Source organism: Benincasa hispida, chromosome 3 (assembly GCF_027475165.1).
Source record: "Benincasa hispida cultivar pf3 chromosome 3, pf3_genome.v1.1, whole genome shotgun sequence".
In the NCBI taxonomy this organism is placed as follows: domain Eukaryota; kingdom Viridiplantae; phylum Streptophyta; class Magnoliopsida; order Cucurbitales; family Cucurbitaceae; genus Benincasa; species Benincasa hispida.
This window is the reverse complement of record NC_143480.1, coordinates 7,881,406-7,899,400: the sequence shown is the minus strand read 5'-3', so window position 1 is coordinate 7,899,400 and position 17,995 is coordinate 7,881,406. Positions and strand designations below refer to the sequence as shown.

The 17,995-nt window shown below is 32.9% G+C and overlaps 1 pseudogene across 1 annotated transcript; it reads left to right on the top strand.

The window, feature by feature from the left end:
* The first annotated feature begins 2,038 nt into the window (after positions 1 to 2,038).
* On the top strand, positions 2,039 to 7,337 carry LOC120072812 (protein LIGHT-DEPENDENT SHORT HYPOCOTYLS 10 pseudogene; annotated as a pseudogene). The gene is made up of 2 exons (XR_016528456.1): positions 2,039 to 2,898; positions 6,972 to 7,337. The product of XR_016528456.1 is annotated as a protein LIGHT-DEPENDENT SHORT HYPOCOTYLS 10 pseudogene (transcript).
* Positions 7,338 to 17,995: the final 10,658 nt, after the last annotated feature.

Sequence of the window (17,995 nt, the reverse complement as noted above, 5' to 3'; positions counted from 1 at the left end):
TACATATAGTAATTAGTCAAATCAGCTCCCTTGATTACAACGGTATTAGAACCCTAATACTGGTTAAGAATTCTTTTAAGTACTAAAAATCTTATTAGGTTGAAAGAGTAACGGCAATGAGCACAAATTTCGAGTAACAAATCTATATCAAATAATTTGAAAATGAAGAAAATAAAATATATATTAAAAAAATGATTAAATTGGTGAATGATTATTTGGTATAGGTGTTAGACCCACTGTGATCATCTCCACTCACTCGAGGCAGCTAACATATATTAAATTTTATTTTATTATATAATATTGGTGCATCGGTATATAAAATATAATTGTCTCCGTCCATAATAATTATACGAGATCAATCTTTATAAAAGTTGACAAGGAATATAAACTTTTTTTTCCCCTCGATGATAATTAATAAACAAAAGTTCATTGATTATTAAATTTAAGTGAATTATACACGTATTATTAGATTGAGGTTGAAATTTAAATATTCATCATCACATTTGCTAAAATTAAAAAAAAAAAATTAGGAAAAATGCATTTTTCTCCCTAAGTTTTATCTAATTCCATCTACCCAGTACTTAAATTTTAGGTTTGATTTAAATTTAGTCTCTCAATTTTGAAATGTAATAATTTTACTCTTATGATTTGAGTTTTATTTCAATTTGGTCCTTAGATGTCAAAATTTACAATTTTATCTCGATTTTTCCCTATATATTCACTTCCACTCTTTAATGTCGATGTCTATTAGTTATTTTTGAAAAATTAAAAAAAAAAATAGAATGGATTAAGTTTCAGTATTCTTTCTTTACTATTAAAATTAAAAACAAAATTTCATTTCATAATTATTTTAAATTAAGTAATAGATATTAACACCAAAAATTGAAGTGATATTTGATAAAAAAAAATTGAGATTAAAAGTGTAAATCTTGAAAATTAAATACCAAAATGAAACTTTAATATGTGTAAAATTTTAATATTTTGAAACCTAATAACTAAATTGAAATCGAACTTAAAACTTGATGAGTAAAATTATAACATTTCAGAATCTAACAAAGGCTAAAATGGAATAAAAAAAAAACTATCATCAAACTAATAAAATTCATAGTTTTGAGGCTATACTATATAATTTTGGATTGTTTTAATAGAACAACAAGATAATAAAAAAATTGAATAAAGAAAGAAAAATCCCAAAAAAGAACATGTTTTTAAATGGATAACACATAAAAAATAATAATAAAATAAATAATTTTTTTAAAAAAAAAAAAGTGAAGGGGAATAAATTCACCACAACTAAATTTGGTACCAGATTTTCAATGAGAAAGAATCTATTACCAAAACAAGATGTATATATATACATCTTTTGTACGGTAGATGAATAGAAAATTCGTAAATAATATATACAATTAATTTCTATTGTTTTATTTTAAAAAGTGCCTGTCATGACTTTTGAATCAAGGACATAAAGAATTGGAGCAATCGAAATAAAAGATTAGGGTAGGTAGGTGTTTTTGAAATTATGATGTCATTGGATGTCATAAATCATTAATATAAATACGAAAAGTGAGAGAAAAAAAAAAAACATGAAAAAGTGAGAATTTAGGGGATATGAAATTGAGAAGGGAGCACAGTGTTAATTGTACAGCTACTATTCCCGTTTTAGTAAAAATTGAAAGAGACAGAAAGCCGATGATGTCGATCGAAACAAATAGAAAGAAATTTGCCACATTGCCTTGTCCAACCAAAACATTATATTTCTGGAAAAAGTATAAAGTAATTAAAAAAGAAAGTGAGAGTTTTATTAATTAATTGAGCTTGGCTAGTAATTGAGCGGTGGAAATTAAAATTCAGCTAAAAAAGAGAGAAAAAATTCAAATCCCATGGCAGCTTCTCTATCACATCTTCTCAGGTTGTAATTAATGAATACAAATTTGAAAGTTGAGTTGAAAAACCGTAATACTTGAAAAAAAAAATAAATATTACGTAATCATTGAATTACAGAAAATAAAGAAAAGGAGGAAACTTTATAAAGTTAGTGCAAATTATTCATGTTAATGGCGAATGAAAGAAAAATAAAATTTAAAAAAAAAAGGAAGAAAAGCAGCTTGAAGGGGCCCATGAAATGTCCTCTCAAAAGAACCCCAGATGTGATTTTAATCTTTCCTCTACTGAAGTAACATAATTTTTCAATTTATTATTTTTTTAGTGTGTCATTTCATTTTTATTTGGTTGCCAAATCTGCCCCAAAATTCCTCCTCCATAATCATGTTAGGCGAAAGACCAATTTGTGAAGGGTCGTCATCTGGGTTGGCCATCACCGCCGATCAGCAACAGGCGGCGCAGCCGCAGACGCAGACGCAGACGCAGGTGGGGGCGGGCGTTCCGTTGAGCCGTTACGAGTCGCAAAAGCGGCGAGATTGGAACACTTTTGGGCAATATCTAAAAAACCAAACACCGCCAGTATCGTTATCCAACTGTAACTGTAACCATGTACTCGAATTTCTTCGATACCTTGATCAGTTCGGGAAAACAAGGGTTCATTCACATGGGTGTGTGTTTTTCGGGCAACCTGAGCCCCCTGCCCCCTGCCCTTGCCCTTTGAAACAGGCTTGGGGTAGCCTTGACGCGCTCATCGGTCGCCTACGCGCAGCCTACGAGGAGCACGGTGGCTCGCCGGAGGGAAACCCTTTTGGAAATGGAGCTATTAGAACGTATTTAAGAGAGGTGAAGGAGAGTCAAGCAAAGGCCAGAGGAATTCCGTACAAGAAGAAGAAGAAGAAGAGAAATAATCAGATGATGATGAATAAGCAGCAACTCCCCAACAACAATAGTAATAATAATGATACCAACGCTCCTTTGACCACTCACATCCCTTGATTTTTCATTCCATTTTCCATGGTGATTATAATTCCTTTCCTTTCTTTATTTCTTCTTCTTCTCCTCCTCTTATTACTTATGCATATTAATTATTATTTTTTATTTAATTTTTGTCTTGTTTGAAACTGGAAATTTTATTACTGTCATGTCATCCCATACTGTCTTTGGAACTTGAAATTGGAATTATGAGTAGTAAAATATTATTATATATTAAGAAGATGGGTTGATTGGGAAATTATGAGGGGGGACTGGGAATTCCAGTGATTAAAAGAAAACCCTAGACCACAAAACCCTAATTTCCATTATACATATAATTTTTTGTAAAAAAGGAAAGAAAACTTGGTATGAGAAATATAGAAAGAATGTGTGAGGAGTGTGGTGAAGAGATTGAGAGAAATAATGTGGTAATGTTTTTACCCTTTTTGTGAAGTATCAGAAAAATAGGCTTTGATTGGTGTGCCATTCAGTGTCTCGGCAAAACACTGTTGTTGGCTTGATGTCCTTAATTTAATAATTAATAATATATAGGTAACCAAAATGTTTACTTTTCAATAGATTTGGCCCTTTTTCGATTCTATACGATTTTTTTGCTCCCCATGCATGGACATTCCACATCCCCATATATATATCCCACCATCTATATATCATCATCATCTATATATAATATTTATATATATCATATTCAACATAAATACTATATTATTTTTCGATTTTATTAGTTTATTTTCTGATTGTACTGCTTTTCCTACTCCATCTACTTCTTTGGTTTGGCACTTTATTATGAATTTTATCCTATTTTTTCTTCATCAATTCTCATATAAGCAACATTATTGTGTCTCGATCCCCCTTCATAAAACTTTGTTAGGATTTTGAACTTCATAATATGTTGCCAAATTTCTTATTTAATTAAATCCCATTTATCTCATGAAACAAGCATTCATCAATGTCTTGTTACATTTATATTATAAGCATGTAAAGTAATTAACTAGCTAATGCTTCCAATAAGTTATAAATGTTTGTGTGTGTAGAGATACTATTAGACAATAATAATCATTCCTACCACAGGTCTGTTTTAGATTTAAGTAATGGACTATTGGTATAATTGAGATTTTTCTTTAAAAAAAATAATATTAATTGATATATATCTAATATTATTAAAAAAAAATTGTACTTCTGAGATTTCTTAAATACCTAGTTAATTCATAAAGTCGATAAATTAGAGTAAACCTCATCATTTAAGGTAGGAAAATTATTTTAAATGATAAAATTATTTAAAATATTTATAAATAATAACAAAATATTATAGTATATAGCGGTCTATCGTAGATATACAGTGAAATTTTATTATCTATGTAAATATTTCGATTCATTTTCCTATATTTGAAAACAATTCTTTAATATATTTTCAAATTCCTGATCCATAGACAAAAATTAATTCTTATGGTTCCGTAATTATTTGATTTTTATTTTTTATTTTAAACAATTGAACTTATAGTTAGTACTTCATTGTCTGAATTTCTTTGTTTTAATTTGTTGTCAAACTTTAAGAGTGTTTTCAAAATTTAAACCAAGCTATATGACAGTTTTTTAAAAATAACTTGTTTCTTTTTCATTTTGACAATGAATTCAAATGTTTCTTTAAGGACATTGTCAAAAAATTGTAAAGAAATGATAAGAAAAACAAACCCAATTTTCAAAGACAAAAACTAAAAAACTAAAAAAACTAAATAGGTATTAAACTAGACCCATATGTATTAGAAAATTACATTGAGTTGATTTTGTTCACCCTTTTTCTCTTGTTCAATTTTTTTGTTTTATAAAATATATTAAATCTGAAAAATATTGTAGGTATTTTTTGGTAATTGTATAGTGATCAATATATTAGTGTGCCAGGTCAAAGTTGATTACACAATTTAATTGTTCTGTTTGATTTTAACCTAATTAATTATTAATGTACTTACTCACTAATCTTCAAATTTCAAATGAAGTTCAAATTTCTATCTCTAGCTCTTCATTTATGGTAGGAGAGAGTACACACTCCTGTACTATTTCTCTCCATTTGTTGTATTCACTGGAACAAGGAATCCAAAATAAATTATTCAAAAGATTTTTCCTTCTTAAGAGTTTTTTTCCTCTCTCTCTTGCTTCTTTTAAAGAAAAAAAAAATGTGATTGTTTGTTTAATTTGATAATGATTGTGTCTCTAGTTTTCTGTTTTAAAAACTTCTTCAATTTTTTTTTTTTTTTTTTTTTTTTTTTTTTTTAACTCTTGCTTGAATCATATATATATATATATATATATGAACAACTACTTGCAAAGATTCTTCTTTTAGCTTTCAAAAATTGGATAGTATTTTGAAAACATATTTAAAATCTAAATTATATAATGTAGAAATTGCAAGTAAATATATTTGTTTTTCCTTATGTAAACTTTTCATTACTTGAATATTAACTCCCAATGTCTCTCTTTTGATTATCATTTATGTCTTTAACCTTTTTATGCTTATTAATTTTTCTTCTAAATTTTATATTCCAGGGTTTCATGTTGGTCGTAATAGGAAAAAACATTATTGTCTTTGATACTAAACCTCTAATTTACTTCCCCATAATCATGACAATATTGTTTGATATATAGCTTGTTTAGTATGCGATAGTTAAACATATATAGTTTTCTTTTTTCCTTTGGTGTTCAACAATGGCAGAGTGGAGAAACAAACTACCTACCATTTGAATTCCTTACACCCAAGGTCAAATATATAGGAAAAGGTTATCGTATCTAGCTTGTTCCTTTTAATGTTTTAATATAATTATCTCTAATAAGTTAGGTAAACTATTAGAGATTACACATTCCCACGTACTCTTTCAAGACATCAAACCATCCGGAAAAAAAAATGTATGAATATTAAACTACATAACTCTTGTCAAATATAAAGTTTTATCATAATATATAACAAAAGATCATAACACAAGAGTTGATAATCTAGTTCAGTACAATATTACCTACGTCTAGGACAATCTTTGCCCTGTAGAAAGAAACTTCACTAATATAAAGATTACTTCTTATATGTTAGACACACTATCTAACATTGACTCACACAAAAGCAAACTCTTATAGTTTCAACTTTCGGCCCCTCCTATATGTGAGATCCCTCAATTCCACCAATGCTCTAGATCAAGCAAGCTTTTGAGATCCCCTTAGACTAGAACATTTAGGCTCCCCTAAATGTATCCTCAACAATACATAAAATGCCTCAACATGTCACTACTCTCTTTCTTCAAATACATAAACTTACAGTCTATATAACTATCTTCTTTAGACTCTCAGTACACAGTATACAACAGAGAGATTACATCAGAATATTGGAATTAACTGCAACCATACAAAAACGAAAACATCACCTCTGTGTTCTTTGAAAAACTGGCGTCGTAGACATTTCAAATCACTTGCTTAACCTAAACACAAACCTTTAGCATTATATCCAACAAAAATAAGGAATGATAGTTTCCAGATAGAAAACAACTTAGCCAAACACATGATGTTTGACATTTAGGAACACGTTTTGCCTGATGAAGAAAATATAGCTAACCAACACTGCAGTAACATATCACTACACCTAAGCTTATCATTTGTTATATTTCTATATGATCTTCAAAGACTAATTCTATTATATATAATGCGCCATACTGAGATTTTGACAAATCATATAGAGTTATTATATAAATATAATCTTTTTTGCTGTCACAAATCCACCAATATCAGCACCAAACTTATTTTGTGCTTGTGTATCAAATGGTATAAAGTGGCCATTTGAAGTTGTTTGCCACTTTGCCATGCTATATTTGCAATTATATTAAATGAAAATATTTGTCATCAGCTCCCAGTTGCTGCTGAATATTGCCTTAATTAGTGCGATGGAAGCACTAATTGAATTTGCTATTATTTTAAACTAAAACTATATAGTCCACTCTTCACATTTCTAGTAAAATTAGTTATTTGATTTTTCTTATCTTTGTTCGGTAATGGCTAATATTTTTAAGATGATCATGTTAATTAGTATTGAAATTAAAGTCTGAATTGAGTGATATTTTTGGCAGGAATTGAAGAAAGGAAGATGTGGAATTAATGGAAGGGACGAGGTGGAGAATATTGGCGCAATTAAAAAAGTGTGGGATATTGCTTTCTGAAATATACGGTGTTGGCAGTTGTGCAGAGGATTTAATTTATATGGGTAGGTAGCTAGAATTCTGGTTATGAATAATCTATATATATTGAGGCAGCATAATTATTAGGGGTATTAGAAGGCCCTTATTAAATTCTATATATAATTATATATATTGTAGCATTGTCTCTCAATCTTAGGTACCTTCTTTTCATTAGGCCAAAACAACAATTTCTATTGTCTTTTACTGTTTTAAATTTTCCAACCAGAAGAAGGAAAGAGCATCAAGATTTTATCTTTTCATTGCGCATATATATGATTATAGATAAAGACAAATGAGACGATCTATGTGCAGACATAACAGCCTATGAATATTGTCTCCTAGTCATTGTCTTTGTCCCAGGTTGCTTTGACAAGCTTGTGTGTTTCTAATGTAAAGTAAAGTATTTAAAAATTTCACGCATTGCAAAAATTATATACTTTTAGGGGTGTATATAGATTGAGTTGAATCAGATTAGGATAGTTTTTTGGACCAACTTGAATTTACATAGGTCGGGTTGGACCAGATTAGGATAGTTTTTTGGACCAACCCGAAAATTCAGGTTGGCCTTGCACTCAACCTTATCTGTTCTATTTTGAAGGGTCACCCAATCCAATTTTTTCAAGTTAGGTCATCAGGTTGGGATAGTTTGTTTTTCTTTTCTTTTTTTCTTCTTATTCTTCTTCTTCGCTTCCTTCCCTTCTACATTGAAAGAATTTGATACTTGTTGCTCCTTGTTCAATAAATTTTCATATTTTATACAAATGAACGTATAGTACATTAATAATTAAAAATTTCATAATCAAACCACAAACCTTCCATGCAAACATCTTTAGCATTTACCTTAAAATACAAGCATTGAATATTTCAATTAGAATCACCATAAATTCACTACAAATTTCAAAAGAAACTAGTTTAGATCATTCAAATGTTGAAGTTTAAAGTCAACATTCAAAATATTGAAAATCTACATTCAAATTTAAAAAAAAAAAAAAAAAAAAAAAAAAAAAAAAAAAAAAACAAAACAAAACAAAAAAGCCCATGTTCAATAATACAACTATTAGCCTATTACAAGAAAAGTCTAAGCACCATTATGACATCGAGTGAATTTTATTCTTCATTTTTTGTCTTTTCACTCTTGAATGCCTGAAAAAAAAAAGAATATAAATACAAATATAATTATACAAATACAACTAACAAAATTAAGTAATAATATATTATGTTATGGTAGAAGAACTTACAATTAAAATCATCAATTTACTCAAAATTCAATCCATCATTTCAAAATTTGAGTCTTTTTTTTCTTCTTCTAAAATTCTAAAAGCTTTCTCAAACTTAATTGCATGTTCAAACATTAGATAAGTAGAATTCCATATATTGGACACATCTAAACAAACAAGAGCCTTACACTCAATTTTTTCTTGTTTCACACAAGCTTTAGATTTGGCCATTCTCTTAGGTGATTATTGAGAATGACCCACACTTACCCTTCTCTTGTTCAACATTGGAGAGTTAAGAGTGATTAGAGGGTATAAGTAGGAGAGCATCTCTAGAGACTTACAAAAGTGGGTAGAGGGATAGTAAAGAGTTTGTTCTCACACATGTGTCACTATTGTTGCTTGTTTGGTCAAATGGGCTCAGCTTGGGCTTGGGTGAAAAAAAGAAATAGTTTTATTTCTTTTTCTTTTTTAAACCCTCAAACTGTATTAAAATTTAAAAAAAAACGTTAAGGTTTTAATTTTTATTTTTTTCCAACGTTCTTCCTTCAATAGTCCATATCTGAAAATTATACACTCTTCATTTGCTTTCTTGATTTCGAATCTAAGCAAACTCTTTTCTCTCTTCTGATTCCAACTCTCTATCCAACGAGTGCACATTTGAAGTGGGACTTATATTAACCTTGGGGAGCAACTGGCAACAACAATTCGTACCATGGTCGTGTCGCATTTGCTTTCAAGGAGTGCTTTCCACGATACAACGAATAACCTCCATAATTGATGACGAACTACAATTTGAAAGCAAACTTACCAATCTCGATCAAATTCGAAAAAGTTCTTCTAGGCCTGTCTAAATTGAAGCCACTCGATGGAGCAATTATCGTCGTTGGTCCCAAAAGCTGTTGATCTTCTTCGAACAACTTGAGGTAGATTATGTTCTAACCATGTAGTGCCCTGCAAAATCCAAATCTGATGTCGATTCCTCCAAGGATGTCATAGATTCGGCTACCTTAAAGATGCTTCTACCGATCTAGGTCCAACTATGGACACTGAAAATTTCAAGAAGGATAATAAAACTGTCTGTGATCACCTGCTCAACCACATGACAGATTCATTGTTCAACTTGTTCATTGTCCATAAATCTGCAAAGGTGATCTAGAATACCCTAGAATCCAAATATGGAAGCAATGATGCTGGTAGAAAGAAATACGTGGTGCGCAAGTGGTTACAATTCTAGATGGCCGACGATAAACCAATCATGGAGCAAGTTCATGAATACGAAATTTAGTGGCCGATGTACTCTCTGAAGGCATGAAGAGGTGCAAGGTTCTTCAAGCAAATATGTTGCTTGAAAAGTTTCCATCCTCTTGGAGTGACTACTGTAATCACTTGAAGCACAAAAAAAAAGGATCTAATGCTGCAAGAGCTTATCGATCACATGCGTGCCGAAGAGGCGAACAAATAGAAAATAAGATGAACTATTTATCAATGAGTTTGGTTAATGCTACCCTTGTTGAATCTTCCAATGTGAAAGATAGATTCAAAGACAAAGGGAAACAAACAGCAAAGACATCGCAGAAGAAGGATCAATACAAGGGCGTTAGTTGACGAATTAAGAAGTCTAAAGTGATCTGTTATGTCTTTGGTGATGGAATGTACAAGCAAGCAATGGAAGCAATTAGAATTAATAAGCACTCTAATTACACTTAATTTGAGTTCTAAAAGCATGTAAACATGGTTTTATCAAAGAAGAGGGTTTCCAGAATAGTCACCTTTGAAGAATCTATCAAATCCAAGCTTCTCTCCACAAATTTGAACTTCAAATTGACAGTAGACCACCAAAAGTGTCTTCTCTACTATTCTCAGCCTTAAATTTGAGTAGTGCAACTCTAATTTAAACTAAAATGAGAAGGGAGATGGAGAAAGTTTGAGTAGAAATGTTTTCTACATAAAATTATCAAGTTCATCCAACATCCACACCTAACAAATCAAAATTGAAGAGTTTTATGCATCTGATACATGCATGATGAAGTATTCAGCTATCATACTGATAGCCATTTTAATTAGCATTATAAAAGTGGTATAGGTGTTTTTTTTAGATCAAGCCACAAAACCATGGAAATTTCCACTATTGAAAGTGGATTTTTCCAATAAAATTGATTTTCGATTTGTTTGATTTAATTCAAAATTAATCAAAACTTCTAAAATTGAAAAATAAAATCAATTTTTGATGTTAATTTAATATCAAATATTAAATTAATCAAACACCTAGGTTAAATCATGAATACAATTCATGTAATATTTAAATCAATATTTAAATACGTTTGACCTCTCTAATTTCGTTTAATTTCAACAAAATCAAATGTTGATTACATTGGATAAAAATTCAAACCCTAATTTGAATTTGAACATTTCAAATTCAACCCCTAATTTTCAATTTGAACACTTCAAATTGAAACCCTAATATTAGGGGTGTTCAAAAAAATTGAAGACCCGAAAAAATAGAGCAACCCAACCCAACCTAGCTGGTTTGGGTTGGTTCAAAAAAATGGTTTGGTTTGGGTTTTTTTCTAATAAACCCGAGTAGGTCGGTTTGATTCGCAGGTTTATAGGATAGAAATTCGGTTCGAACCAAACTGACCAAGAACCACAAGGCCCAGCCCACTCCCAGCCTAAATATATTCAGTATTAAATTCACGCTTCATTTCCATTCCAGCCTTTCAGCAATCAGTATCAACGCGCCATTTCCTTTTCGACACGTGGCCCTTGAAAATCGGAGGTTGTTTAACGTTTTGGTTTCCTTTCTTTACACATTTCAACTTCTAACTTCCCAGAAACTCAAATCTTGGTAGGTCAGTGACTTAGCAGTCACTCATCAGCCGTCACGTTTCAACTTCCCATTGATGTTTTGGTTTCCTCTTCGTCCGACTTCCAAGTCCGACTCTCTAATCCCATTGGGTTTCAGTTTCAACTTCCCACTGACATTTTGGTTTTCTCTCTGTCTGACTTCCGAGTTTAACTCTCGAATCCCATTGGGTTTCAGTTTCATATCCCGTTAGGTGTCAGACGTTAGCCACAGCCATTATCTCCCTCTCCGAGCCTCTTCCTCTTCGTTTCATATTTCCGAATCCCAGTCTCACAGACTCACACATTGCTAGTTGCCACTGCATTTCCATCTCCTCTTCAGTGTCATCTTCACATTGAAATCTCACACCTTCACAGTCACATTGCCTCATTGGTTACTGGTTAGCCATTAAAATCTTTATATATATATATATATATATATATATATATATATATATATATATATATTCCTCGCTGGTTTATGGTTCACTTATGCTCACAATTTATTTTGTTTTCCTTTATTTGTTAATATTGTAGATGGAAGATAGTGAGTTGATCGACAATGAATCACCACCTATAAATATTCCCCATGCATATTCTAAACCATCGTAAATGACAGTCATTGGCAAGAGAAAATCAACTAGGCCATCATCTCCAGTGTGGGATCACTTTACAAAGATGGAAAGATCTAACACCGAAGGCATAAGATGCAAATGTAATTATTGTGATAAAGATTACGTTTGTGACACTTCTTCATGTGGAACTAGTACCTTATAGAAGCATTTGCGAAAACAATGCAAAAATTATCCATTTAGAGAGCAACCTAAAGGGCAAACCATACTAAAATTTCAACCGAATGAAACTGATGCTGAAGGTGCTATCAATATGAATTTTTTGTCTACTGCCTTTAGTCAACAAAGAGTTAGAAATGCATGTGCTAAGATGCTGGTATTGTCTGAGGTACCATGAGAGGTTTAAAGAATTGTGTAATATTGCATGTCCTAAATGTTGGGATTGGTGTCCTAATTCTCCTGAAGTCTCGTAGTTTGTAAACTGTACACATTGTTATGAATAAAATAAGAGTTATTTTATTTGGCATTTACTCATATCCAATAAATAAAGCTCCATGGTTATTGTATGTAAACTTAAGCATGTATATGAGATATACAAGTGAATCATGCCTTAAGTGATAACCTAAAAACGTCTGTAGTATAAGGATTAAGGAGTGATACTTGATCTTGGTGACACTACGGATATGACCCGCTTTGTAGAGGTTTGCAAGTGTTGTGAACTACTACAGATGGTATATCCTGACCATTTATGTGGAGACATGCGAGCGGGCATGTCCTATACAAAGAATTTGTATAAGACCGGACCACGAGATGACTAGTCTCTGTATATAATGTTGTTGATGCTTGAGACTTACATCTCACCTAAATGACCATAGGTGACATGACCTCAATCCTGAGTGTTTTTGGAACTCCTGCCTTTGAGAGCGGTTCTTTGATTAGTATGGGTGAGAGTGGCCAGATTGCCAACTCAACATGCTTACCTTTTTAGAGATTTGTCTGATTTGGGAGCTGGGAACTCAGTTACACAAGATGAAATTCACTCTTTCCCTGAAGCAAGGATAAGTAGATAAATTACTCCCTTAAAGGATGATTCCGGGTCTTGAACATAGTGACCACAACTTCTCTTTGGAAGAGAGGACTCAGTCATAGTAGGACTATGACTTATGTTCATTAGAGGGATCAGTGGTACTTAAAAAGTTAGATGTAACTATAGAGGCATGACGGTTATTAGTCCAACTGCATTTACAAGCGATCTGTGAAGGGTTATCGCACTATTGATTGGTTGATATGGACACAAAATATATCTGTAGTAAGAAGAGTACAGCTGTCGGTCTTTAGTGAAGTGTCTGACAGTTAAAAAATGGTGGATCTTGTGACTAAAGAGTTTAGTCAGTTATTCACGTACCGTTGGAGCTTCAAGCTACAGGTCCATATGGTCCACTTGGTAGCTCAATGGATTCAAGTTGAGAATCAATTCTTGGTGTTGATTTGAAATGTTCAAATTGACAAGCAGAAATTCGATTATATATGATATGATCGGTGTGATGTATGAGATACATCAAGTGGAGGATTAATATAAATGAGATTTACATTAAGTACCATAAATAGAACAAGAGCTAGGTTTATATGTTTCATGAGATGAAATATTAAAACTATAGGTTATAAATATAATATGGTAAGTTGGTTATCATATATATTTATAATAATATTCATTATTAGATAATTATCTCTTTTTCTCTAACCGTGAGATGAAAGAAAAAAATATTTTCCTAATTTTAGTAGATGTGAGAGTTGCTATTCTCGGAAACTCACTCACAGATCCCTGTCAGGTGAATAGGATTCACTAAACGATAGCTGAAGAGACTAAACGATCGTAGAGTGACACTACTCAATAGTTCACTCAGCTGATTGTAGTTAAACGATCACGAAGCTTTTGCTATACGATTACGGAGCATTTGCTAAAAGTTTAGACATTCGTCTATACGATAGACTTCTGTCATCTCCCACTTGCTCAATCGTTTACATGATTGTCATTCCTCCAATCTCTTCGTCTAACCAAATCCACATGAGCCCACATTTCTGGATTCTCATACCAAGAATACCAAGGTAGCCATTGTGGTGGTGTCTTACTCAACTCGACGTATTCCAAGGTTTTTGGAGGCCGTTCGTTGGGTTCGTGATCTTGGAGATCGTTGTGTTCGAGTGGGCTATTGATTGTGTTGTGTTACGGTCCCTGTGTTCGAGCATTCGTGTGTTGCAGTCTTGGAGATTGAACAAGCATTCGTGATCGAGGGATTTCCCTTGATCTTATTGAAAGCATGCTATAATTTTGTATTGTGTATGATCGGTTAGTTTCCATTTCTTTATTGTAATTGTGTATGTTCAAATACGAATGGAATTTTGGAATGATCATTCCGTTGCTCATGGAAATCCTCATGTCTGATTTCCTTCACTAAGTTTGACATTCCTTCAAGAATCACAATTGTTAGGGATATTTATCAACTGTATGTAGATGATTTTTTTTTTAAATCAACTTTAATAAAAAATGGTCAAAGAGTGAGCCTAACAACAGATACTTGGACTTCCTTACAGAACATCAATTATATGATTCTTACAGCACATTTTGTTGATTCTGAATGGAATTTACAGAAAAGAATATTGAATTTTTGTCAAGTGCCTAATCATAAGGGAGAGACAATTGGTAAAGTAATTGAATGTTGTTTATAGGATTGGGGTATTGATAATGCAACTTTAAATGATTCAACAATCTCATATATGAAGAGAAAACTAAAGATTTGGAAGTCCCTTATTTTGGATGGTGAATTCTTGCATATGAGATGTTGTGCTCATATTATGAACTTGATTATCAATGATGGATTGAAAGAATTGCATGATTCGATAGTTAGTTACGAAATGTTGTAACATATGTTAGATATTCTCCTAAGTAATAAAAAAAATTTAGATTACTTTGGGCATGAAAAGATTGAATCTAAAGCCCTTGTTTGTCTGGATGTGTTTACAAGATGGAATTCAACATATTTGATGCTTGATCATGCTTTAAAATTTGAAAAGATGCTTAGAAGAAGAGGATGAAGATTTTGTACATCACTTTACTGAAGATGAGAATGAAAAGAAAAGAAAAGGGCCACCGGCCTTAGCCGATTGGAACCATGTTCGAACATTTGTCAAATTTTTGAAGATGTTTTACGATCTTACATTGAAGGTTTGTGGCTCAACTTGTATCACCTCTAGTACATTTTTTCATGAACTTTGTGAGATTCAATGATGTTTAATAGGTTGGAGCCAAAATGTGAAAAATGTGATATATACTATGGCTTCCAATATGAGAATGAAATTTGATAAGTATTGGGAATCTCTTGACAAGATGAACAAAGTGTTGTTTATAGCTATTGTGCTTGATCCACGATAAAAGTTGGTCCTTTTGTTTCATAAGTATCTATGGGGATGGAGTTGTTAGAACAATGACTAATGAGGTGAAGAAATATATCTTTAGTGAGAAGAGTGCAGCTGTCGGTCTTTAGTGGAATGCTTGACAGTTAACAGATGATGGATCTCATGACTAAAGAGTTTAATCAGCTATTCATATACCATTAGAGCTTCAAGCCATAGGTCCATAAGGTCTCCTTGGTAGCTCAATGAATTCAAGTTGAGAATCTGTAACGCCCGGATCCTTAAACCTTATGATCCGACTGCTACGACATGCATACTTAGACTTTTCTATCATGAGATGAGTTTTGGTTGAAATTTCAAAGAACATATCTAAATTTTATTAATTAGATAGAAAAACTATCTAGAAATTTATTTATCAAAACACCAGGATCCATAAAACATTAGCGTGGTGGTACAAAATGCATGTGCCTATAATAGTGAGTTTGATGGTTGGCCATTTGAGCGACGTCCAACTCTGCCCTCTACGCTGTGTTCTTACCTACAAAGTCTGTAAAAATATAGGATGAGTACATAATATACCCAGTAAGTAGTTCTCACGTAGGGTAGTGACCAAATGCACAATCACAAGCAACATGTCATGAAAACATATGATTGGGACCGAAAACGTATAATAACATAGATCAAATCCTTATCTCCACACACGAGCATGTAGTCCCTTGTTCTTCAAAGACACTTGAAGATCGTCTTGACCACCATCCAGTGATCTAATCCTGGATTGGACTGGTAACGACTAACAATCCCTACTGCATAGCAAATGTTGGGTCTGATACACAATATTGCATACATTAAGCTTCCAACAGCTAAAGCATAGGGAATCCTTCTCATCTCCTCAACCTCTTGAGGTGTCTTAGGACATTGATCCTTAAACAAAATGATTCCATGCCTGAAAGGTAACAAACCCCTCTTGGAATCCTGCATCCTGTACCTGATTAACATTTGATCAATGTATGATGTCGAGACAAGGCTAACCTCTTATTCTTACGATCCCGAATAATCTCGATCCCTAGAACATAATGTGCCTCACACAAATCTTTCATTTTGAATTGGGCGGCTAGCCATTTCTTAATGTTAGTAAAAAAAAACCCTACGTCATTCCTAATGAGTAGAATATCATCCACATACAGTACCAGGAAAACTACTAAGTTGTTTATGATCTTCTTGTAAACACAAGCTCATCAACGTTCTGATCAAAGCCAAATGATTTGACCGCACTGGCAAATCTAATCTTCCACGATTGAGACGCTTGTTTTAGCCCATAAATGGACCTATTAACCTTGTAAACACTTTGCTCTTGATCTGGAACTATGAACCCCTCTGGTTGAGCCATGTAGATGGTCTCCACAAGATTACCATTAAGAAAGGCAATCTTGACGTCCATTTGCCATGTCTCATAATCATAAAATGTGGCTATTGTCAGAAGTATTATGATAGACTTCAACATGACAACAGGTGAGAAAGTTTCCTCATAGTCCACTCCCTCAACCTGGGTATAACCCTTTGCCACAAGTCTAACCTTAAAAGTTTGCACCTTTCCATCTACACCTTGTTTTTCCTTGTAGATCCACTTACACTCAATAGGTTTTACCCCATCAGGCTGATCCACAAGTTCCCAGACATTATTGAAGTACATAGACTCCATTTTTTGGTTCATGGTTTTAATCCTCTCATCCTTGTCAACATCCTCCATTGCTTGCTTATAAGACAATGAATCCTCGACCCCATCATTAGAAATGACGTTCTAGGCTTCAATTAAGCCTATGTAGCATTCCGATGAGTTTATAACCCTCCCACTACGTCGAGGCAATCTCAACTCTTGAGATGGTTGACTAGATGAACCAACCTCAACAACTCTTGTTGATTTGTCAGTCTGTTCAACAACATTTGTTGTACCCTCAGTAGTCTTAATCTTACTAGAAGTCTCACGTAAAACAAGCTTACTTCATGGTTTATGATCCTTGATGTGGTTTTCTTCTAAGAAGATAGTTTTTTTAGAAACAAACACTTTGTTTTCACTTGGATCATAGAAGTCTCCACCCCTCATTTCCCTAGGGCAGTCTACAAAAAGGAAAACTTTCGAACGTGGTTCCAACTTCTTTGGGTTAGTCACAAGCACGTGGGCTTGACACCCTCCAAATCCTAAAGTGGCATAAACTACCTTTACGGCCTCTCCACAACTCAAAAGGTGTTTCAGATGAAACACCTTTTGAGGGAATGTTGTTCATAATATAACATATAGTCTCCACTACAAAACTCTAAAACGAGTCTGGAAGATGAGCATAACTCATCATAGACCGAAACATGTCTAACAAGGTTCTGTTTCTTTTTTTTTTTGATACACCATTCTGTTGAGGTGTACTTGGGGCCAAGAGTTGGGACGTAATTCCATGTTCTATCATATAGTTTTTGAATTGGAGGTCCATATACTTTCCACCACGATTAGATCGTAGTATTTTTATCTTCTTACCGAAAAACTTTTCAACTTCAGCTTTATACTCCTTGAACTTGTCAAAGGCTTCAGACTTACATTGCATTAGGTATAGATACCCGTACCTTGAATAATCATCTATGAAAAAGATGAAATATTCATACCCACCTCGAGCTCTAACACTCATCGGACCACAAAGGTTTGAATGTACAAGCTCCAAGGCTTCCTTGGCTCTGTAACTTTTCCAGTAAAAGGTCGTTTAGTCATCTTGCCTTCGAGGCATGATTCACACACTAACAATGAGTTTTCTTCTAAACTCTTTAGAAGTCTACATTTCATCAATTGCTCAATCCTATTGAGGTTGATGTGACCTAACCTTAGATACCAAAG